This window comes from Schistocerca cancellata, chromosome 4 (genome assembly GCF_023864275.1).
Source record: "Schistocerca cancellata isolate TAMUIC-IGC-003103 chromosome 4, iqSchCanc2.1, whole genome shotgun sequence".
Lineage (NCBI taxonomy): Eukaryota > Metazoa > Arthropoda > Insecta > Orthoptera > Acrididae > Schistocerca > Schistocerca cancellata.
The window spans coordinates 721,740,745-721,764,696 of NC_064629.1; the positions used below are offsets into that span (position 1 = coordinate 721,740,745).

At 43.3% G+C, this 23,952-nt stretch overlaps 1 protein-coding gene across 3 annotated transcripts in view; it reads right to left on the reverse strand.

The window, feature by feature from the left end:
- The window catches only part of LOC126183764 (laminin subunit beta-1), a 344,910-nt gene extending 323,324 nt beyond the window's left edge, over nt 1–21,586 (reverse strand). For all 3 annotated transcript variants that reach the window (XM_049925993.1, XM_049925992.1, XM_049925991.1), the window contains exon 1: nt 21,512–21,586. The gene's annotated coding sequence lies outside the window, so the exon portion shown is untranslated. The remainder of the gene's footprint in view (nt 1–21,511) is intronic.
- Between the last annotated feature and the right edge of the window lie 2,366 nt (nt 21,587–23,952).

The following is a 23,952-nucleotide window of genomic DNA, read 5'->3' on the forward strand; positions in this document are numbered from 1 at the left end:
ACTGAAGCGCCTAGAACCACTCGGCCACAGCGGCGGCTCTTCTTTTAACTTTCGCCACAGATAAAAGTATAGAAGTGTAACTTTTGATGAGTGTGCAGACAGTTTTGCGTTTCCTGAACGACCGTTCCAATGATATCCAAATGTTCTCTTAAGAGGGTCTTGTCATTACATGTAGGGAATGAGAGGTACACCCGACTTGTTGGTAATACACTGATTGCCTTATCTAGAGTGGGGCTTCCTCCAATAACTGCGGCGGTACATCTGAGAAACTCGAGATACTTGAGTCTATCTAGATTCCGATCACGCACCAATGATGCGGGTCTTGAAAAACATTTACTAAACACTGACAGGCCAAGAGTATTGTTTTTATCTACTTCTTCGAGTGAGCGTGGATTTGTACCCGACGATTAGCGTATATTGCGATGACTGACTTGTCCTTGCTTTGTAAACGATGTTGCTTCTTTAAACAAAATTGTGCATAAATGTTAACATTCAGTAGAAGCAAATTCCGGTCTCGTAAACTGATATACGGCCGGGAGAGCGGTGTGCTGACCACATGCCCCTCCATATCCGCATCCAGTGACGCCAGTGGGCTGAAGATGACACGGCAGCCGGTCGGTACTGTTGGGCCTTCGTGGCCTGTTCGGACGGAGTTTAGTTTTTTAGCAGCAAATTCCGTCAGCATTCAGCCATTTTTGCCTTCGCTCCGGCGAATATTCGGTTTCGTGAAGAATGAAGTCAAATGTGACAGTCACGAATACCTACAAACAGCGTGTTTACGAACTAAAACGAAAACGTTCATACGTTGTTCTCGAGTGCTTTACTGAGGAAAAATAAAGTGTTCTACAAATAAATTAAGCTTGTCGTATGCTTTCTGGTGCAAATGAGACTGTGTCATCTTTCCACCTCGTATCTCCACCCACTATTACTCCAAGAAATGTGTGTATTTGGACTGAACATCTTTGTGAATTATGTGGTCGACGCCAACTACATTTTTTGAAAGTCGTAAATTTACATGCCTCCACACTGAAATCCAATAGTCAGTTTTTGCATCAAGCTGATGTTTTGTCAAGGTATGATTGGATTGCGATTTTTAATGTCTAAACTTCCTAACAGAACACTGCAACATCTGAAAAGCTTCAGATTACAATTTCAATTTATACTATCCGCTAGGTCATTAACATAAAACCTGAAAAGTAATGGCTCTAATATAATTCTCTGGAGCACATCCGACATTACTTTCGCGAATCTTAAGAGTTTTCAGTCCAGTTGCAAACGTGGTTAGACACACCATATGAACATGTCTTCCTTATCAAACTACTTTACTTCGCACTGCAAGTCTGGAACCGCGCGATCGCTACGGTCGCATGTTCGAATCCTGCCTCGGCCATGGATGTGTGTGATGTCCTTAGGTTAGTTAGGTTTAAGTAGTTCCAAGTTCTAGGGGACTGATGACCTCAGAAGTTAAGTCCCAAAGTGCTCAGAGCCATTTGAACCATTTAATCAACAGGAGAACTGCCCACCACAGAAAATACTGGAAACAGTGGTTTCGATACATCAATCAGTTACAGTCCCGTGTCTGCGGATGCACATCTCCCGCGTGCTCTGTCCCGAATACACTGCTGCGTTATTACGTTTGAGTGAGAGGAGCAGATGTGTTTAACGACTATTCGAATGCAACGCAGAATGGTGCTCACTATAAAACAGAGCCTGTTCATTGTCGAGTCTTGTGCGAAACAGTTCGTCAAAAATGTGTACGGATCTGTTTGCGCAAGAGTTTGAGACTGGAAGTGTTTTGGCAAAATCTCCAGCAAAGTCGGAAATGCACAAAGTAGTAGAAAAACGGCACGAGACGTGCTCTTCGGCGAATAAAAACCGTAACTACCCGAAGCGAGTTCGAACACCAGAAAACATCTCTCTAATAAAGGAAAACCTGGAACAAAGTACGACGAAAATCTCAACGCCGTTCATCTGTGCACAAGGGACTCAAGAGATCGCCGTGTCGAAACGTTATCAAAAGAATTACAGATATGATAAGAATTATGGATATGAGTGGTGTCCGTTTTGTCGAACAAGTCACCTTTCATATCTGTAATTCTATGGGCGCGAAGGCCGTTTGATGTAAAAGCTTCAGCGAGGATGCACAACCAACGTCCCAACTCCTACAGGAATCGGAAATCTGCGAGTTTGGGACTGACGGGATGCGCGTCCGGATGGCCGCGGCAGTAAAGACAGTCGTTCTGAAGAACCGGAGCATCCAGGATCGAATCCCGATACGGCTCAAATTTTGAAGTCTCTCCGCTGAATTGCCGCAATGCCCTGTGCGGCTGGAAATGCCCTGTGCGGCTGGAAGTCATTATTTCCGTCCTATCACTTTCCCATCCCGCTCCCTTCTCATTCCTTTCATTCTTATTATTTATTATCAGAAAGTTCCTACATATGTATCCTTACAAATTTATTGTTCTACATTAATACTTCCGCCTGTTGAGTTCTGCCAGTGCTTTCTGAATGAAGTAGAATCAGGGCTTTTGGATCCTCAGCTTTTCATTTCTTTAGATGAGAATTGGTTCAGGCTATCAAGATACGTGAACTGACAGAAAATGCACCATTGTGCATTATAAAATCCCCATCAGTAGTTTTAAGGGTCATCGTATGAACAACAGATTGGTGTTTGGTGCGCATTGTCCGGTGCAGCATCGTAATAAGATTCTTCCCCCAAACTGTTAATGCCAACTGGTGCGTCCAAAAAATGAATGACTATACACTGACGTGACAGTCATAGGGCCGCGCGGGATTAGCCGAGCGGTCTTAGGGGCTGCAGTCGTGGACTGCGCGGCTGGTCCCGGCGGAGGTTCGAGTCCTCCCTCGGGCATGGGTGTGTGTGTCTGTCCTTAGGATAATATAGGTTAAGTAGTGTGTAAGCTTAGGGACTGATAACCTTAGCAGTTAAGTCCCATAAGATTTCACACACATTTGAACATTTCTTTTTTACAGTCATAGGATAGGGATATGCACACATATAGACGGCAGCAGTATTGCGTACACAAGGTATAAAAAGGCAATGCATTGGCGGAGCTGTCATTTGAACTCAGGTGATTCATGTGAAAAGGTTTCCGACGTGATTATGGCCGCACGACAGAAATTAACAGACTTTGAGCGCGCATTGGTGGTTGGAGATAGACGCATGGGACATTCCATTTTGGAAACCGTTAGGGAATGCAGCATTCAGAGATCCACGGTATCAAGAGTGTGCCAAGCGTACCGAATTTCAGGCATTACTTCTCATCACGGACGACGCAGTGTCCCACAGCCTTCACTTAATGACTGAGTGGAATTAGCGTAGAGTTGCCAGTGCTAACAGACAAGCAACACTGCGTGAAAAAACCGCAGTAATCAGTGTGAGACTATGACAAACGTGCATTAGGACAGTGCGGCGAAATTTGGGCTGTGGCAGCAGACGACCGACGCGAGTGCCTTTGCTAGCAGCGCGACGTCGTGTGCAACACTTTCCCTGGGCTCGTGACCATATCGGTTGGACCCTACAACTGGAAAACCGTGGTCTGTTCAGATGAGTCCCGGTTTCAGTTGGAAGGGTTCGAGTGTGGCGCTGATTCCACGAAGCCATGGACCTAAGTTGTCAACCAGGTACTGTTGGTGGCTCCATAATACTGTGGGCTGTGTTCACATGGACTGGGCTGGGTTCTCTGTTCCAACTGGACCGATCATTGATTGGAAATGGCTATGTTCGTCTACTTGGAGACCATTTGCAGTCATTCATGGACTTCCTGTTCCCAAACAACGATGGAATTTTTATGGATGACAATGCACCACGTCACTAGGCCACAATTGTTCCCGATTGGCTTGAAAAACATTCTGGACAATTCGAGAACATGATTTGGCCACCCAAATCACCCGCATGAATCCCATCGAACATTTATGGGACATAATCGAGAAGTCAGTTCCTGAACAAAATCCTGCACCAGCAACTCTTCCGCTATTACGGACGGCTATAGAGGCAGTATGGCTCAATGTCTTTGCAGGGGACTTCCAACGACTTGTTGCGTCTATACTGCGTCGAGTTGCTGCACTACGACGGGTAAAAGTAGCTCCGAAACGATATTAGGAGGTATCCCATGAATTTTGTCACGTCATTGTAAAGGTCTTTTCAGCAAGACGGAGTAACAGCACACATCTTAACAACCTTGTCACGAGTGCATTTTGTGTTCGGTGAGGAGAGGATAATCAGCAGAAGCACTGATGGGTCACGCCGTGGAACAGCTACAGCATAATATTGAAAATGCTGTTGCTGGTATGAGGCAGAGCTGCTATGCATGTCTCACAGTTTGATAAATCGAGCACAGCGCTGCATCGATGTCAACGGTGGCCACTTCCAGCATCTTCAGTGAAGTTTCACTAACAAGTCTTATTGTAAATATTGTAAAAATTTTATTTCTTCCAGCCTGTATATGCTGCCCGCATAGCAGGCTGCTCTTGTGCAAAGATGCCGGGCCCGGACGTGGAAAGCTCCTTGTACGGCAAGTGACACCCGTTCCCAGAACCGAAGCGTCTCTTTCAAGTCAGTATCTCTCAGCACGACATCAACTGCTGCTGTTGGCTACACCTGCCCACCTAAAAAGATGTAACAAAGAGGATGTTCGGCCCGAATCCCGGCCTCACTATAGTAAGTTTGCTTCCTGACGCTCTATTCGTATTAAGGTGCAACTTTGGTCCAACCTATACTTCCATCCAGCGGCTAACTCCACGTTGCATTGTTGATCAACGTTGTTTTAGGTAAGAGGATATCTGAAACTTAAAAGCAAATTAAAACTGTATGCCTCGAACACGGAATCTTTCTTTCGCGAACTATCTGGGCAGATGTTTCAAAACAGCGCACACTCCGCTGCAGAGCGAAAGATTCATTCTGGAAAGAGCAGACTTGTTAAATACTCTGCTCATATGTTGTACAGAGACTTCCTTGGTTGTGTGATAAACTTCGTTTGAGAGAACCTCTTTATTTACCATATTTGTGAACATTATTGTGCGGCCTATTGCTGACGCTGTGTTCGCCGGAAATTACGGAACACAGCCCACACACAAGAGCGCCGACCTGTCTAGTATTCAGGTGCAACTACGAGGGGCGTTCAATAAGCATTGCAATACATTTTTTCCTGTCCAATTTCGGTTGAAAATACGCGGATTTTGCTGTGGGACATCGTGGAATCTACCCGCTTCAGTCGCTATAGTGTTTCATGGAGTTCCGATTGGTCGCAGCCTTATACGAGGGTGAGTCAAATGAAAACTTTACATTTGTAATAACAAATCGAAATTTCGCGCCGTTATCCTGTAAGTTGGTAAGCGTGATACAAACAGCGTGCAGAATGGCCTGTAGGTGGCAGCATAGTGCAGATGAACACATACCGTCGCAGTATCAGTATAAAGATGGCCGCCCCACTTGCGACTTGCACTAGGGAAAAACAGCGTTCTGTTATTCGGTTTTTGCGTAGTGAGGGTGTGAAACCTATTGAAATTCATCGACGAATGAAGGTTCAGTACGGTGATGCATGTTTGTCACAGAAGCAAGTCTATGAATGGAGTACGAAGTTCGCAAATGGTGTGACTTCAGTGGAAGATGCTCCTCGTCCAGGTCAGGCACAACGAGCTGTGACTCCACAGAATATTGCAGCAGTTGAAGCCATTGTGAAGGAAAACCGCCCAGTGACACTGAATGACACTGCAGCATGTTTACAGATTAGTCATGGGTCAGCACACCACATTGTGCATGATGTGCACCAGTTTCACAAAGTGTCTGCAAGATGGGTGCCATGGCAAGTGACTCCTGAAATGAGAGAACGACGTGTTGATGCTTGTGAAGAACTTCTTCGGCGCTTTGAACGAGAAGGTGATGGCTTCCTTGCAAGAATCGTTACTGGGGACGAAACCTGGGTCCACTTCCACCAACCGGAACCATCAGCAGGGAAGGTTATGCTGACTCTCATTTGGGACGAAAAAGGCGTCATTTTGGAGCATTACATGCCTAGAGGGACCACTATCATCAGTGCATCATAAACAGATCTCCTAAAAATCATCTGCAGCTTGCAATCAAATCAAAGCGACGTGGATTGCTGCCAGCAGGTGTCCTTTTGCAACATGACAATGCAAGGCCCCGCACTGCCCGTACAACAATTGCAACAATCACAGACCTGCATTTTGAGTGTCTTCCTCATCCACCATACTCACCAGACTTGGTCCCAAGTGATTTCCATATGTTTGGACCACTCAGAGACGCAATGGAGGAAAGAAGTTCCGTTCTGATGGAAGGGGTACGCCACGCGGTGCACGAGTGTTTGCGCAGACTACCAAAAGAATTTTTTTCTAAAGGAATTTATGCACTTTGTAAGCGCTGGAGGACTTGCATTAAGCGTGCGGGAGATTATGTTGAAAAGTGATACAGCTTTGTATCACTTCTTCACAATAAATAATATTTTAAAAAATGTTTAAGGTTTTCATTTGACTAACCCACGTACATAGCCTTCAAATTGGCGTCTGTGACGGAGGTGCGTTCCAAGCAAAGAGTCGCCATTGAGTGTATTTTGGCGGAAAACCAGAGCATAGCAAATATTCATAGTCGCTTGTACGATGTCTTCCGAGAACTGGCAGTGAACAAAACCACGGTGAGTCGTTGAACTAGGGGTCTGTCATCGTTGCACCAAGGTCGCATAAACCTGTCCGACCTCTCGCGTCCCGTCAGACGCACACAGCTGTGACTACTGCAGTGTTGGGACGTGCGAAAGCTCTCATTCGAATGAAGTAAGTAAGTTTGGGTTTAACGTCCCGCCGACGCTTAGGTCATTAGAGACGGAGCACAAGCTCGTATGGCATCAAGGACGGGGCAGGAAACCAGTGCCACCGTTTATCTACGTTATACATGCAGTGTAAGGCGTAAGCAGCAACTATAAGTCGGCGTGCTTCTCACTTCTTTGCCTCCGCCCTTACATTACGGAACACCCTCCTTTGATGGTTATTTCAAACTGTGATTTATACTACTAAACAATTCAAAATATACACAAAAAAAGCATTCACCAGTATCTTGCGAGTCAAAAGGCTTTACCACAACTGAGTTTCTTTTCCCCAAAATGTTTCTTTTTCAAAGGAATTCTTATGTGTAAGACAGAAATGGCACATTGGTTAAAAGACTAGACTATTGATCCATAAATTTCCGAGAATTGAGCCTTAACCAAATTTTGTCTGGTGTTTATTTCAGCCCTCCTTGCCACAAGCGGGCATGTAGCCAGCACACCGCTCTCCCGGCCCTTTTGCCAACCTTTCACACCTTGAAGCCGCTACTTCTCATGCAAGTAGCTCCTCAATTGACATAGCGATTGAATGCAGCCTGTACCAGTCCTTCCACCAAGGAAAAGTCCTTGGCAGTACCGGGAATCGAATCTAGGTGCTCTGCGTGTTAGCTGATACGTTGACCATGGGGCGGACCTGAATGATATGCTCTGGCGAAAACAGCTTTCAGGAGGGCAAAGTATGTTCTATAGGGCTAAATGTGCCTGGGTATAAATACTAGGGCCTTTATCTATGGAGATGGCTCAAATCGCTCTGAGCACTATGGGACTTAACATCTGCGGTCATCAGTCCCCTAGAACTTAGAACTACTTAAACCTAACTAACCAAAGGACATCACACACATCCATGCCAGAGGCAGGATCGAACCTGCGACCGTAGCGGTCGCGCGGTTCCAGACTGAAGCGCCTAGAACCGCTCGACCACTGCGGCCGGCTTATCTATGGAGATAAAGGCAGGTGTTGGGTGGATTGTGCAAGGATAGAAAGTGAGGAGTCTGGCGTGTGGACAAGCCCATGCTATCAAGAGAAGAAGGAATGGGAAAAGATGAACAGGAAAGGGAGGGAGGGAGTGCTTATGTGGAGCGTGATGTTTGGGAAGAGTAATAATAATTTCGTGTAGCTCAATGCTCTGGTGAAAGTCTTTCAATTGGACGTTTGCCACTCGGGGTAGCCGCGCGGTCGTGGGGTCCCTTGCCCCGGTTCGCGCGGTTCCCCCTGTCGGAGGTACGTGTCCTCCCTCGGTTTGGTATATGTGTTGTCCTTAGCGTAAGTTAGTTCAAGTTGATTAAGTAGTGTAAGTCTAGGGACCGAAGACCTCAGCAGTTTGGTCCCAAAGGAACTTACCACAAATTTCCAAAATTCGACGCCGCTTCAGCGACTTGCGTGTCCCTTACCTAAACTTAACGTGGCATCCGAACACGTGTCGTTTCTGATGTCTCTTCAAATCATTGAAAAGGGAAGGATAGGTTAAAACGAGGAAAGACAAATCCGTGGGCCGACCGAGATTCGATCCCGCAGCCTCTCAGTTTCTAGGTACGCGCTCTGCTGCTAGACCGCCTTGCTCGACGTGAGAGGAGTTATAGTTGGTAGGACGATTAAATATCGGGGTGTATTTGATTGGACGGTAAAGTACTCCCGTCGACCCTAAACAGAGTGTTTTAAAAAAAGTGCCAAATATTCCTACAAGAGGTAGTATTGGACAAAACTAGACGGAAACCTCCTATAAAAATAAGTGCGGAAACCAATATCTGTTGAAATATGGGCCAGTCTGTACTCCCGTTTTTACCTATCTATTACGCAGAAGTAGACACTTCAGGCAGAGATGCGTATAGGGTTACCTTGCATCCTGACATTCAAATACACCTGGCTTCATTTGAATAGCGTCACATACATTGTCCACACGCTGTTGTAACGTCTACACATTTTTGATACGCTAGTCATGCACAAAAGTCTTGAAATGTCCGCATAGCCAGAAATCCAGTCTCCTCGACCAATCCATCACCCATGTAACGTTGCGGTGAGGTACTGTTGCAAGATCCGTTGAAAACAGGCTGGTAACCTGTCGTGCACAAGTCACAGTCGCTGTATTTCTGCAATGGTAACATTCTCAAACAGCGCTGGTAAATAATCGCGCAGACGCTGGTGATACACGCAGCACCTGGTAATCTGGTAAAGTGTATGGCCCTATGAGTCTTATCACCGACAATACCCGCCCATACAATGATACTGAAAGTGATACTGATGCTTCACCTCCACGACTGCTCGAGGATTTGCATCTGCCCATAGGTGCATATTGTGGTAGTTTACAATGCCATCTCTCGTAAATGACACCTCATCCGTAAATGAAATGCAGGCTGCGAACTGAGGGTCTTCAAAGGCTCATATCTCAACATATACTGGTTTCCGAATGTATAATTACAGGAACTGTTCTTCTAGTTTTGATCATTACGGACTCCTGTGAGAAGGTGTGACACTTTTTTAAAAAGCCTGAATACCTGTAAGGTGAGCCACGTGTGTATGAGTACACGGCAGATCATAGTGGAAGAAATACCACATGGGCAGCAGATGTAGGTACAGCTGTCACCCCTCTGTGGAGGATGTTGTTTCAGAAATTCTGGTTAACAGAGGGACACTGTCGTTGTCTATAAGATTAACTGCTGACAGTGCAAATTCCACATATTATCAAGATTAAAACCATCATCACAATTAGTTAAATAATTCTTAAAATAATAATTCAGACGCTTCCATGAAAACTGCATTCCAGAAGGATGAAACAGATATTAAAATACGGACGATCTCTTAGTCCACAGAGTGGCTTGCCTATATCCATCCAGTGCTCGGCGACGTCAGATTTATCGGACTGTAGCAGGTGGATACAGCGTCGATGTTCCGCGTAAAGTCCTCGAAACGTACGTCCGATGTGCCACAAACGGCACTAACAGGGAGACTTATAAACACCTGTCTTCCATAAATTAAGTCATCCTTCATAGAACTAAAGAGCGTGGCTATCTTTGGTGCTGGCAGAAGAATAGCTTTGACTTCATATTTAGAGAGGATGGGACCCAATTTTAGAAGTAAGATTCCCTACGAACGATAGGAAGGCCAACGACTTGAATATTACCTCTTCAGCTTCTGAACTCTTACTCAGAAGAAGCAAGATTCAAACCACCTTCAGCCCATGCTGCTTCGAGTTTCGCACGATTTGTTTAAACCACTTTAGGCGAATGATGGAATAGTTCCTTTGTTAAGACAGCGGTCGATTCTTACCCTCCCGGGTTCGATTCCCGGCGGGGTCAGGGATTTTCACCTGCCTCGAGATGACTGGGTGTTTGTGTTGTCCTCATCATTTCATCATCATCATCCAGGAAAGTGGCGAAATTGGACTGAGCAAAGATTGGGAAATTGTACGGGCGCTGATAACCACGCAGTTGAGCGCCCCACAAACCAATCATCATCATCATCATCATCACGATTCTTACCCGCCGGCCGGGGTGGCCGCGCGGTTCTAGGCGCTACAGTCTGGAACCGCGCGACCGCTACGGTCGCAGGTTCGAATCCTGCCTCGGGCATGGATGTGTGTGATGTCCTTAGATTAGTTAGGTTTAAGTAGTTCTAAGTTCTAGGGGACTGATGACCTTAGAAGTTAAGTCCCATAGTACTGAGAGACATTTTTGATTCTTACCCCCATCGTTCGGTAGCTAGTGTTTTGCCTCTAATGACGTCGACGGTGACGAAACAAAAGCAGTCTTTCTTTACTCCTATCTGAGAATAGATGTGGTTTCCTGGAGTAACTCTCGTATGTTCTGGACGTTGTTAAAATAAAGACCCATGATGGATCAGTTACACACTTTCTACAGACACAATTTTACCTGTGACACCATAATACGAATATTCCTGCATTTTGCCTTACATATACACGTTTGCGCAAAAATTCACAGTTTATCTATTTATAAAATATTCATAAATAAAGTACTGTAACGGTGCACAATCTTACAGGAACCGTCATCGGTTTAATGGAACTGCTGACTGATGCAGGTCGCCCAGCGGGAAAACATGGTGATTGTAAATAATCGTGCTTTTCAATTGTATGTTTTTCGTAGTGTCCATATGTCAATTCAGATGAATGGCAAAGCTCTTGTTGCACAATTCACTCCATCCCCATACCCCTCCCCCCCGTCGGAGGTTAGAGTCCTCCCTCGGGCATGGGTGTGTGTGTGTTGTCCTTCGCGAAAGTTAGTTTAAGTTAGATTAAGTAGTGGGTAAACCTAGGGACCGATGACCTCAACAGTTTGGTCCCACAGGAACTTACCACCACCCATAATCCTCCATGACTTTGTGATTCACCTTCTGTGGTTTCCCTCTTTGCAAAACTTTACCAACATGTATCCGTTTACTGACAGTCATAATTTGAAATCATAATACCTGACTAAAATCTTCAGAGGTTGGACCAAAATATAATACCCTCATACAAACACCCCATTTCAATTTGTTCGGCCGGCCGGAGTGGCCGTGCGGTTCTAGGCGCTACAGTCTGGAGCCGAGCGACCGCTACGGTCGCAGGTTCGAATCCTGCCTCGGGCATGGATGTGTGTGATGTCCTTAAGTTAGTTAGGTTTAATTAGTTCTAAGTTCTAGGCGACTGATGACCTCAGAATTTAAGTCGCATAGTGCTCAGAGCCATTTGAACCATTTCAATTTGTTCTCTGACTTTATCACTAACGTTGTCTCCCGTTTCCTTTTCCCCCTACGTCATTGGTAATGTTGCGAACCATCAATCTGAAGCACACATAGTTCATGAGAAAACATCTGCTGAACACAGTAATGGAGGAACCATTAGACACACCGCTATAATCAGGAGATCATTAAAGTAGATTGTTACCTCTATTAAGAAGACCAATGTCACAGTAAAGCGTGTTCAGCTTCACATGTGGCTACAGACCCAATGTCAAATACAACAGCGCGACAAGAACTGCTTACACAGTAGAGCCGCAAGTGTCGAACATCGGGTACAAGATATTTCTGCTAAGATATCTGAGCTACTGACAAGTCGAAACATTTAGTGTTGTATCGAACCTAGTTTTAAACTTTTTATATATTGCAGGACGTGTTTACGTTTGAAGAATACCATATGAAGCATACGGTCCAAACTGCCTACCTCTAACAGTGAAGAATTGTGGAGATTAAAGTTGTCACATCTCGGATTCTATGGCTGTTGTGGTCACGCCAGAAGGTGAGTTAACTGGTTAGATACACTTCTCCGAAGTTAAAGTACGTTTGTGAGGCAGTGCTCGAATAGGAGGTAGCGGGTTCTAATCTAGATGGTGAAAATATTAGCATTGCCAGTGTTCGGCCGGCAAGGGGAGAGAGAAAAGGAGGTGGTGTATAGTAACTGATCAGAAGATTCTATGCCAAAGTTCTGCGTTTAATTCCAAGCTCCTCTGCAGTGTCTTACATAATGGAGGCATATGAGAATTAATGGTGATCCGACCGTCGGATGGGAACGGCAAGCTCGATGGTCTGCTTGATGCTATTGGAGTGGAGCAACGTATGTGGTGGCATCGGCTTTCACTCTTCTCCTTATTTTCATCGTTATCAAAATGGTTCAAATGGCTCTGAGCACTATGGGACTTAACATCTGAGGTCATCAGTCCCCTAGACTTAGAACTACTTAAACCTAAGGACATCACACACATCCATGCCCGAGGCAGGATTCGAACCTGCGACCGTAGCAGTCGCGCGGTTCCGGACTGAAGCGCCTAGAACCGCTCGGCCACCGCGACCGGCCATCGTTATCAACAACACATGATTGCACTGAAACATTACATGCATTCGCAACAGCCAGCCACAACGAAGAAAGAAGCTCCAAACACAACACTCGTACTCCGCGATGAAAAAGGGACAGCCACTTTGCCTAGTGAAAGAAAAATTTTCATATTAGGTTGAGATGCCTTTCTTGGGATTCCCAGTCAACAATGCCACACGGCTTTATTTCATTGTAGTGTCTAGGCCTAAAAAAAGGATTTAGGTGACCATGTTCATTCAGAACACAGGTGTTGTACCCAGCTGTGGATTGTATCTTCAAAGATAAAAATACTCTTACCCACACAACTGAAAATCGATATTCACTTAACGAGCAAGGAGAGTAAATAACACATTCCTTGGCCTCCAAAATCAGTCACTACGGTTTGTATGGAAGAAATAAAGCGTCCACGTACTTCCAGGATCATATTTCAAGGCAATGAAAAGTTCTGTTGAGAGGTGCGCTATATAATCCCATTAGCTACAATTAAGATTTAATATAAATCGAATCATAGTAGCATACATTGCGTTTATAATGGCAAAGGTGACCCTGCACCGTAATAGTTCAACATTATTTTGGTCATCCATGTAACAGTTACATATACACTATTGGACTAAGTTATATAAATTCATTTTAAGGCAGCGGGCAAAATATCACCAAGGAGACAATTTGACAAGAGTTAAACGTAAATACCTGAAAGCTGAATAACGCCATTTCAGCTTCACCTAACGTTAGGGCAAAACAATGAGTGAGGGGCCATAGGAAGCCATCGAACAAAAAGAAGGGTTCCTGTCCAAAAACTTCTGAACTTCCGAATAACATAACTTGCCTAGTACTATCGTGATCTATCAGGTAAATATAAAAGGTTTTCTAGTGGTGGGACAATACAATATTGTGTAGTAACGGAAAATAATACACACATCAAAAAAGTTTTGCATCACTTAGGTTCCGAGAGTTCCGGAAACTGTAAAGAAAATTGGAATAGAGATCAACATAAACATCATTTCCACCCTTTTTATCGCTCATGAAAACCACACATTGCATGTTGTCCCACCATACAGCGAGAACTACAGAGGTGGTGGCCCAGATTGATATACACACCGGTACCTCTAAAACCCAAGTAGCACGTCCTCTTGCATTGATGCATGCCTGTATTCGTCGTGGCATATTATCCACAAGTTCATCAAGGCACTGTTGGTCCATATTGTCCCACTCCTCAATGGAAATTCGGTGTAGATCCCTCAGAGTGGTTGGTGGGTCACGTCGACCATAAACAGCCCATTTCAATCTATACCAGGCATGTTCAATAGGGTTCATGTCTGGAGAAAATGCTGGCCACTCTAGTCCAGCGATGTCACTATCTTGAAGGAAGTCATTCACAAGACGTGCACGATGGAGGCGCGAATTGTCCATGAAGACGAATGCCTCGCCAATATGCTGCCGATATGGTTGCACTATCGGTTGGAGGATGGCATTCACGTATCATACAGCCGTTACGGCGCCTTCCATGACCACCAGCGGAGTACGTCGGGAACCTCCACCTTGCTGCACTCGCTAGGCAGTGTGTCTAAGGCGTTCAGCCTGACCGGGTTGCCTCCAAACACGTCTCCGACGATTGTCTGGTTGAAGTCATATGCGACACTCATCAGTGAAGAGATCATGATGCCAATCCTGAGCGGTCTATTCGGCATGTTGTTAGGCCCATATGTACCGCGCTGCAAGGTGTCGTGGTTGCAAAGATGGACTTCGACATGGACGTCGGGAGTGAAGTTGCGCATCATGCAGCCTATTGCACACAGTTTGAGTCGTAACACTACGCCCTTGTAGCTGCACTAAAAGCATTATTCAACATGGTGGCGTTGCTGTCAGGGTTCCTCCGAGTCATAATCCGTAGGTAGCGATCATCCACTGCAGTAGTAGCCCTTGGGCGGCCTGAGCGAGGCCATGTCATAGACAGTTTCTGTCTCTCTGTATCTTCTCCATGTCCGAACAACATCGCTTTGGTTCACTCCGAGTTGCTTGGACACTTCCCTAGTTGAGAGCCCTTCCTGGCACAAGGTAACAATGCGGACGCGATCGAACCGCGGTACTGACCGTCTAGGCATGGTTTAACTACAGACAACACGAGCCATGTACCTCCTTCCTGGTAGAATGACTGGAACTGATCGACTGTCTGACCCCCCTCCGTCTAATAGGCGCCTCATATACGGTTGTTTACATCTTTGGGCGGATTTAGTGACATCTTTGATCAGTCAAAGGGACTGTGTCTGTGATGCAATATCCACAGTCAACGTCTATCTTCAGGAGCTCTGGCAACGGGGGTGATGTAATTTTTTTTTATGTGTGTATTTCTGTGGTACCAATGTACTGGTTACTAGCAATGTGTTGCTAGATGTTCTGGCTAGCATACAGACAAGACACAGAGGTAATAGGGAAATGTAATCCTCCAGCATACACAGACTGATTGAACATATGGTTTTATATTAGAATGTGTACCACGGTGCTGCTAGAGCCGAAGTTACCACGGTAATATTATAAATTATAAAATATTACGGGCACATCTATAAAATATATATTGTGGTACCTGTATAGGTCCTTTGAATACACTCACATTGGAATCTTCCTAAATTAGTCAGAAATGGATCGGGGCGATACTGAAGCAAGCATCCCGACGTATATTGAAAGGGTTTAAGAAGGGTTTTCTGGTCCTATGTAAAATCGCTAAGCGGTTTTAAGGCTTCCGTCCAGTAACTCGTTGACCAGTCTGGTGTGGCAGTTGAAGACAGCAAAATAAAAGCCGAAGTTTTAAATTTCGTGTTCAAGAAATCGTTCACGGAGCTGAATCGTACAAACATACTGTCGGTTGACCATCGCACAGAGCCCCTTATGAACGACGCAGTAATACGTATCCCTGGCGTAGAGAAACAACTGAAAGAATTGAAAACTAGAAATTCGCCAGGTTCGGATGAAATCCCAGTTTAGTTTTACAAAGAGTACTCTACGGGCCTGGCCCCTTACTTAGCTTGCCTTCATAGCGAATCGCTCACCCAGCGCCAAGTCCCAAGCGAATGGAAAAAGGCGCAGGTCATTCCCGTATATTTGAAGGGTAAAAGAACCGACCCGCAAAATTACAGACCAATATCCTTAACATCGGTATGCTGTAGAATTCTAGAACGTTTTCTGAGTTCGAATACAATCAATGCCCTAGAGACCGAAACGCTTATTCCCACGAATCAGTGCGGTTTTAGAAACCATCGCTCGTGTGGAACTCAACTTGCCCTTTCCTCACATCAAATGCCGAGAACTATGGATGAAGGACAGCAGGCAGATTCCATATTTCTAGAGTTCCGACAATCATCTGACATGGTATCCCACTGCAGACTTAACGAACGTAAGAGCATACGGAATATGTTCCCAGACATGTGAGTGGCCTGAAGACTTCTTAAGTAATAAAACCCAATGTTGTCCTCGACGGTGAGTGTTCATTGGAGACAAGGGTACCGTCAGGAGTGCTATAAGTGTGGTTAATCAGTAAAGGAGACCGCATATAGGCCGCGAGTGCGACTTATTCTTGAGTACCGCTCGAGTGTTTAGGGTCCTCACCGGCTGGGATTAAAGGAAGACATCGAAGCAATTCAGAGGCGGACTTCTAGATTTATTAACGGTAGTTTAGAAATAATATTTCTGTGGTACTAACGGACTGGTTACTAGCTATGTGTTGCTAGATGTTCTAGATAGCAGACAGACAAGATACAGAGGTAATAGAGAAATGTAATCCCCAAGCATACATAAAGTGCTTGAACACATGGTTTTATATTAGAATGTGTATCACGGTACTGCTAGAGCCGAAGTTACCACATGATCATGTACAATTTTCACGTGAATTTTTTAAATTTGATGTACACAGTATTTCGCCGTATGTTCCAGGCATCATTGTGTGCTGCCTGTCTAATTGTAAATCCATCTAGTTGACCCTAAAGTTTTATCAGTTTAAGCTACCAAAATGTATTTACACAAACTGACGATATCAGAAAGGAATTGTGAAAAAATACTGTGCACAATAAATAAACATTCTGAGCTGTTAACGCGAACTGTAAAAACGCCATGCTAATCTTACGCTTGACATCAGTGAGAAGGACTATGTTCAGCTGTCACCGAGTCGTCATTTCTGTAGTAAAGTTAGTAACATGTGCGACAAACATAAAAAGGAATGAAGGATAGAGTCTCACTGACATCACGATCGTAAGAGACGGAATGTAAATTAGAAGAGCAAGCATGTGGAAGGAAAGAGGAATGAATTATTGGTGATACCACTCCAGTGTTCAACTCAAGTTACTTCCAGAACTAACTTAGGTGGTGTTTTACCTCATTCACCTGAAGGCGAATCAAAGAACTACTACGCCATCTATCTCTATAATCAAAGAAGGTGTGCACACCATTTCGTCAACAGAAAGTAAGGCTCTAGATCGCATGTACGAAAAAAATGTGAAAAAATTCACGGATCGTTAAAACTTGTTCTAGACCGTGACTAAAATCTGAAACCCAACCTCTCAGGGACAGTACTCGTCCACCTGAATCATCTGAGCAAACCTCCAACTTGATCCTGTCTCAGTTCTTTCATTCCATATTCATTTGTAACTTTCTACAGCACAGTCACAACCGGACTAGGGGATATTTAAAAACACTGTTTTTCCATCTTTGTCCGGGGATGAAGTCTTACAGAATTATCACAAGTTTTGAAAGTAAAGAAAGAGGCACTAGCAGGTCCAAACTGTCAGTCAGTTCGTGGTGAGTTTCTGGATAGCTCCGATGGGAAAGCTCTCCACCGAAGGTGGAATCCCAAACTTGAATCCCGATTCTCCACAGTATTTAAACCTGTCCTGATGAGACAGCTATACAACACACACAGTTCCTATTTTTCATAATGTTACTGAAATTGGCAACCTTGGCTCGCTACTGGCATTTGTCTTCTACACTTTCTCCTGACAGCTTCTTTCTGGCCGAGTTTCTGGGACGTTCCGTTTCTTCATACTCGTTTATTAACTTGACCAAAGCCAATCAATTGCGAATCCTTATCAGTACCTCCCTTCTCATAATAACGTTAGGTTGAATCTCTCATTCTCGAATTACAATATCGAGACTACAGAGGTTTAGGTCTCAGAAATAGTATCATATTACTAGCCTTCTTTGGCAACGAACACTACAATGTTCAACTGAAAACAGTTTGAAAGGCCATACCCGCGCATGGTGGGGTTCAGTTCTCGTGCGAACGTTAATCTCGCGTTACTTTCGGTGAGAAAATTCTTCGCTATCGTGATCACGCTTTGAACGAGAATATTCACAAGTCAACTGGAAGAAGTACGTGTATAAAAATAGTTCATCCGAAAAGAACTACTGGTACGAAACACAAATTGATTCTTGATAATTCATGCATTATTACTATAGGTGTTAGAAATCACGTTCCATGACAGACCCATCGTTTTAGTTGGCTGGCTAGGATTTGCACAGTTTCCCTAATTGGATTTCCATTGTTGAACAAAATAAAAAGATATCATTTATGACTTAGCATGACTCTTTGCCATGGCCAAATACGTTTTATCATGATCAGAAGAGCCACACAGTCAACGAAAAACATCGAAATTTTTTATGAACTACTGAAGGGAAGGAAATATCACGTATCTGTATAAGCAAGTGACCGAAATGAATACATGTTTCCACTTCTTTGCATACCAAATGCGCTCATAGCAACGAAAACACCTAGTAGGTATGATGGATCGTATTTCCCCTGAAATAACTGCCTACAAGACGTTTCACAATCCATACAATAACTATAAAATAGTTCACACTTATCTCTACAGAGCAAAATTCTTAGCAGCGCTGGCTGGCTACTGACCTCCACCTGTTACTTTCTTCTGATAGCCTCCTCCTGACACGGTTTCTGTGACGTTTCTTCTCTTCATATCTCTTAGAAAGCTCTGAGAGAACCAACGCCACCAACTGTGAGCTCCTGTCAGTACATCCTTCCTCAAGAGTAGGCTTCAAAACCCTTAAATTTCTTCTTCGCTGAACGATCTAATGTCATTTATCAGGACCGGTTGGTTGCCCTTGTTTCCATTCCTGCACAATTTCTTCCAAACGACTGGTTCTTCAATTATTTTCAAATTTTTAAAATTAACTCACACGACTTTAAGCTCATTTATTTTCGTGATATTTGTCAGAATTCCACAAACACAGGCCATAAGCTCAAAACGCGTACGTCAGTTTCATAAATGAGAAATATGACGGTGGAAGGCAGTTACCGGCCGAAGCCTTCCACGGTTCGAGGAGAGGCGGTGATAGAGACTGGACAACAATTCGTAAGAACCATGGCCAACAATTCGATCCAAGCAACAAGCCTGATTTTTACGGCCTATATATAGTTGCAGTGGGTCCTTACACCCAGTTCCAAACCAACAAAGAATTAACTTGATAACCCACTGATAGGTACAGTTATTTCAGGAACAATAAGTTTCAAAGACTTCCAGATATATGGAAAAGTAATACCAGATTACTAGTTTGCGAATTTAGAGTGTAAATGAAAGAAGTATTGTCGTATGTAAGTTTCTGCTCTGATATATTAGATAACGAACTGTTTTGAGGAAATTACTCCAAATAAAATATATTTCCTCGTACTCAACATGGGGAACAGTATATTTAACTTTCAACGATAACCGTGAGAACATACCGGACCGTAAAGAAGAACCTTCAGCAGTCTTCCGTTAGGCTGCGTCGTCCGCTCTCACGAATAATGAGATCATGCATCACATTATTTCAGAATAAGCAGCTCGAGTGTGTGTTTTTTCGGTCAGCGTAAGAATGATGATGCTTTTCACGAAGAGCAGAGCCTTGGGGCTGCTGTTAGTACTGTCCAGAAGTAGCTACAATGACACATCGTAAGGTGAACAAACAGATCTGTCCATAAATTTTAATTTGTTCTACGTGCACGAATGTTTTGATTATGTCGATTCCCACATATCATACCAGTTCAAGAAATTTACACAAATTGCAACACGAATACAATATAGTTTGAATTCTGCTAACATGCTGTTTTTCGAGTAATATCTTCATACAACTGAGAGGAAATCAGATTACATTTTTGTACATCAAAATGGAAATTGTGGGAAAGCAACCGTTGCTAAAGTTTCTTCTACGAGATTCTAATAACCGAATCTACGTTTGTACGTGATGCGAAACATGCGACGGCCGGGCGAAAAAGATATAGTACTGCTAGAATATAGAAAGAAAGAACTTTCATTTTATATAAGATATACAAAGACTGAGGGGCATATGTAACAGGGAGTCGTTACGGGCACCGAAGGAGTACAGATGCGATAACGGAAGGTAAGAAATATTTAGACAATTTGTTGTAGTTAGCATACAAAAAGTACTAAAATTAGCTACATCTACTTTTCGATGACAAGCAGCGAACTGTACTTCCGTTTTAATAATGCTTTGTAGGTGTACATAGTTCCATGGAATTAAAAGACGCCCATTTCGCTTCAATTCTTGTCTAAGCTAAATAGTGAAAGCATCTTTCCCAACTTTCTGCAGTAAATTAAATAAGTTAATCATTAGTCTGTCAGCATCTAGTTAGACAGGGCTAACCTGGAGTTAATTAATTGCACTTCCTTAAAAATGGAGGCTTATTGTTAGTGAACACCGATGCAGCTAGGGTTACTTCCATATACTCCAAGAGCCCGGCACACAGAAAAATTCTTCTCACGTTCCACTGCCTTTCCTAGCTAGGCCTGCCATCGGAAGAACAGAGTGCTTTGGTTTCCATACCTTTTGCGTATTGCTTTATTGTCGAGAATGAAATGTATGTGATGAGCTTTTGTTGTGTAAATCAGTACATAAATGAGGAAAAAATGGAGATATATTAAATTTAGAACACTGAACAAATAGTAATGCAAATTCACTTTCCATTTGAACAATTATAATTACTAATTCTATTATAGCCAAAAGTCTTAGAGCCTATCATTGTTTCCCTCATTTAGTGAAACGAGAAACATCGGACTTACATATTTTCGAGAGAATGTCTACATTTCGGATCAACTGAGATTATAAAGAACCGTAGAAAATGTCATAACCAATACCTTATCACAATGATAAAACAATTTTCATAAAGTAATACCGAAAATCAAATTATATTCGACAGAAAAATATGAAAGATTAATTGTATTTGTGTAGTTCTGAAACTCTCCTGACAGCAAAAACATTCTTTGTTGGTCACTCACATTATAACAAAACGCGTTATAGAACTGTCTACTCAGAAATACAAAAATCCCGGGCGGTAGTGTACGTTAAACTCTTTCTTCGTATCTATATTGTTAGAAATTTCTATAAGAGTATGTTAAAACCATTTTCGAGATCTACAAAGCTGCGACGAAATCCTACCACCTGTTGCCGAGAAATACAATACACCAGCCGTCATAATTAACAACAAAACAAGACAATAGTCGCTCAGAAAGCCTCTTTATGACAGCTCGGCGTCATAGCCTTTAATCACAATCTACCGACAAGTTGCACTTTTTGTATTAACGGCTCAGAAAATGTACATTAAAACGTATGTTTATGAAAACTAGACACATATTATTTAGAGAAACAGCTCACATAATATACATAATATCGAACGAATCTCGTGCAAAATAAACAAACACAATGAGTAATCCATCCACATAAACAATTAAGAACCAAAAAAGCTTTCGATGGACTAAACTACTTCTAAACGGTGTGCGAGATTAAGAAATGCGGTCAGATTATTTTCACGATGTGAAGAAGCATGTGCGTTCCTCAAAGAAATACGGTTTGGAGCACTTACCAAAGGAACGGCCGTGATGTGATCGCTGAGGAGGCGATCACAGCAATGAGCAGGCACGAGGCAGCACAGCCTCTGCTCGGCTGTTCCGCCCAGCGGAACTACCCCCCCACCTGCGCCTTGAGCTACCCGTTAGCAAAGCACCAGAAACACAGTTTAGGCTTATCTGATTAACTCCGTAATATCGACTACCGCAAAGTTTACTCTTACCAAACTTCGCGGGTTTGCGTGCAAACACCTGTAACTTCTGGTATACGCTTAGTCGAGGTCGTTTCTCATTTGTCAGTTAACAGGCGAAAGTCTAACCGCGCGCTTCTCAAACGCCCGACAGACACGGCGAAACACAACTATGAGTAATACAACCATTATAGGTATTTTTCAGTAAACTTATTTCTTCCACACGAGTAAACGCAAGAATATTCTTCTCTTGCCATGTAGTTATTTGTTCTAGATAATTTTCGTACTACAAATAACACACGTGGAAGTTAAGTTGTTACAGCTTAAATTTCACTAAACGTTTCGGAGAAATTGTAGTACAGCACTGAAATGTTTTACAAAATGATAAAAAGTTAAGATATTGCTTTAAATAATTAAGAAAAGTATAAGTGCTTTAGCATTTATCCTTTTCCGTTTCTCTCTCGTAATTCAATGGCTGGATGATCTTGAGCATGAACTGATTATTTTAGTTAAAGTGGATTCATTGTGTGGAAAGTTTCTATGTGCGTCTAGAGGAGAGAACAACAATTAATTCTCGCGCTTTTGAGTTCGCGCTACGCGCCGAAGTTACGTTCGAGTGATACGACGCCCACGCGCAGGAAGCGGAAGCTGATAGTGGCACAAGGGCTTCCCTTCGCTACATAAGCGCCTGTCTGTGAAGTTAAAATTACATCCGTACGGAAGAAGAACGCGTTCATAACGCCGCTTAAGAAAAGAACGCACGCCGAAGGATGTGGCGCAGTAATTAAGATACTGGACTCGTGCGGAACATAAGCTGACTTCAGATACTGACCTGTCCACCTTGGGTTACGTTTCCTGTAATTCCTCTATACCAGATCATGCTGATGTCATGATGGTTCCTGTAACAAGGCCACAGAAGATTCTTTAACCCCATTTTCTCAAGTAACGTAATGCTACGTTTTTATGACCTCCATATCTATAGATGTAATACCTAAAAGAGACAGATAGAGTTGTGCTATGATCATTGTCTCTTACCATGGAAACAGCTTTCTGCTCTTACACAAACTCAATCCTTAACACTGGATGAGATCTAGCAGGTTATCTGCAGGAAGAGGCAACATACTTCTATTAATTTTTTCTCTTCCTATTGTTAGTAACAATCACTAATTTACAGCACTTCGTAAACAAAGTAATAAAAGCTCATATACGACAGAACATATTAACAATCCGGTAATTCTGACATGTTATTGTTGTTGTGGTCTTCAGTCCTGAGACTGGTTTGATGCAGCTCTCCATGCTACCCTATCCTGTGCAAGCTTCTTCATCTCCCAGTACTTACTCCAACCTACATCCTTCTGAATCTGCTTAGTGTATTTATCTCTTGGTCTCCCTCTACGATTTTTACCCTCCACGCTGCCCTCCAATGCTAAATTTGTGATCCCTTGATGCCTCAGAACATGTCCTACCAACCGGTCCCTTCTTCTTGTCAAGTTGTGCCACAAACTCCTCTTCTCTCCAATTCTATTCAATACCTCCTCATTAGTTATGTGATCTATCCATCTAACCTTCAGCATTCTTCTGTAGCACCACATTTCGAAAGCTTCTATTCTCTTCTTGTCCAAACTATTTATCGTCCACGTTTCACTTCCATACATGGCTACACTCCATACAAATACTTTCAGAAACGACTTCCTGACACTTAAATCTATACTCGATGTTAACAAATTTCTCTTCTTCAGTAACGCTTTCCTTGCCATTGCCAATCTACATTTTATATCTTCTCTACTTCGACCATCATCAGTTATTTTGGTCCACAAATAGCAAAACTACTTTAAGTGTCTCATTTCCTAATCTAATTCCCTCAGCATCACCCGACTTAATTCGACTACATTCCATCATCCTCGTTTTGCTTTTGTTGATGTTCATCTTATATCCTCCTTTCAAGACACTGTCCATTCCGTCCAACTGCTCTTCCAAGTCCTTTGCTGTCTCTGACAGAATTACAATGTTATCGGTGAACCACAAAGTTTTTATTTCTTCTCCATGGATTTTAATTCCTACTCCGAATTTTTGTTTTGTTTCCTTTACTGCTTGCTCAGTATACAGATTGAATAACATCGGGGAGAGGCTACAACCCTGTCCCAATCCCTTCCCAACCACTGCTTCCCTTTCATGCCCCTCGAATCTTATAACTGCCATCTGGTTTCTGTACAAATTGTAAATAACCTTTCGCTCCCTGTATTTTACCCCTGCCACCCTTAGAATTT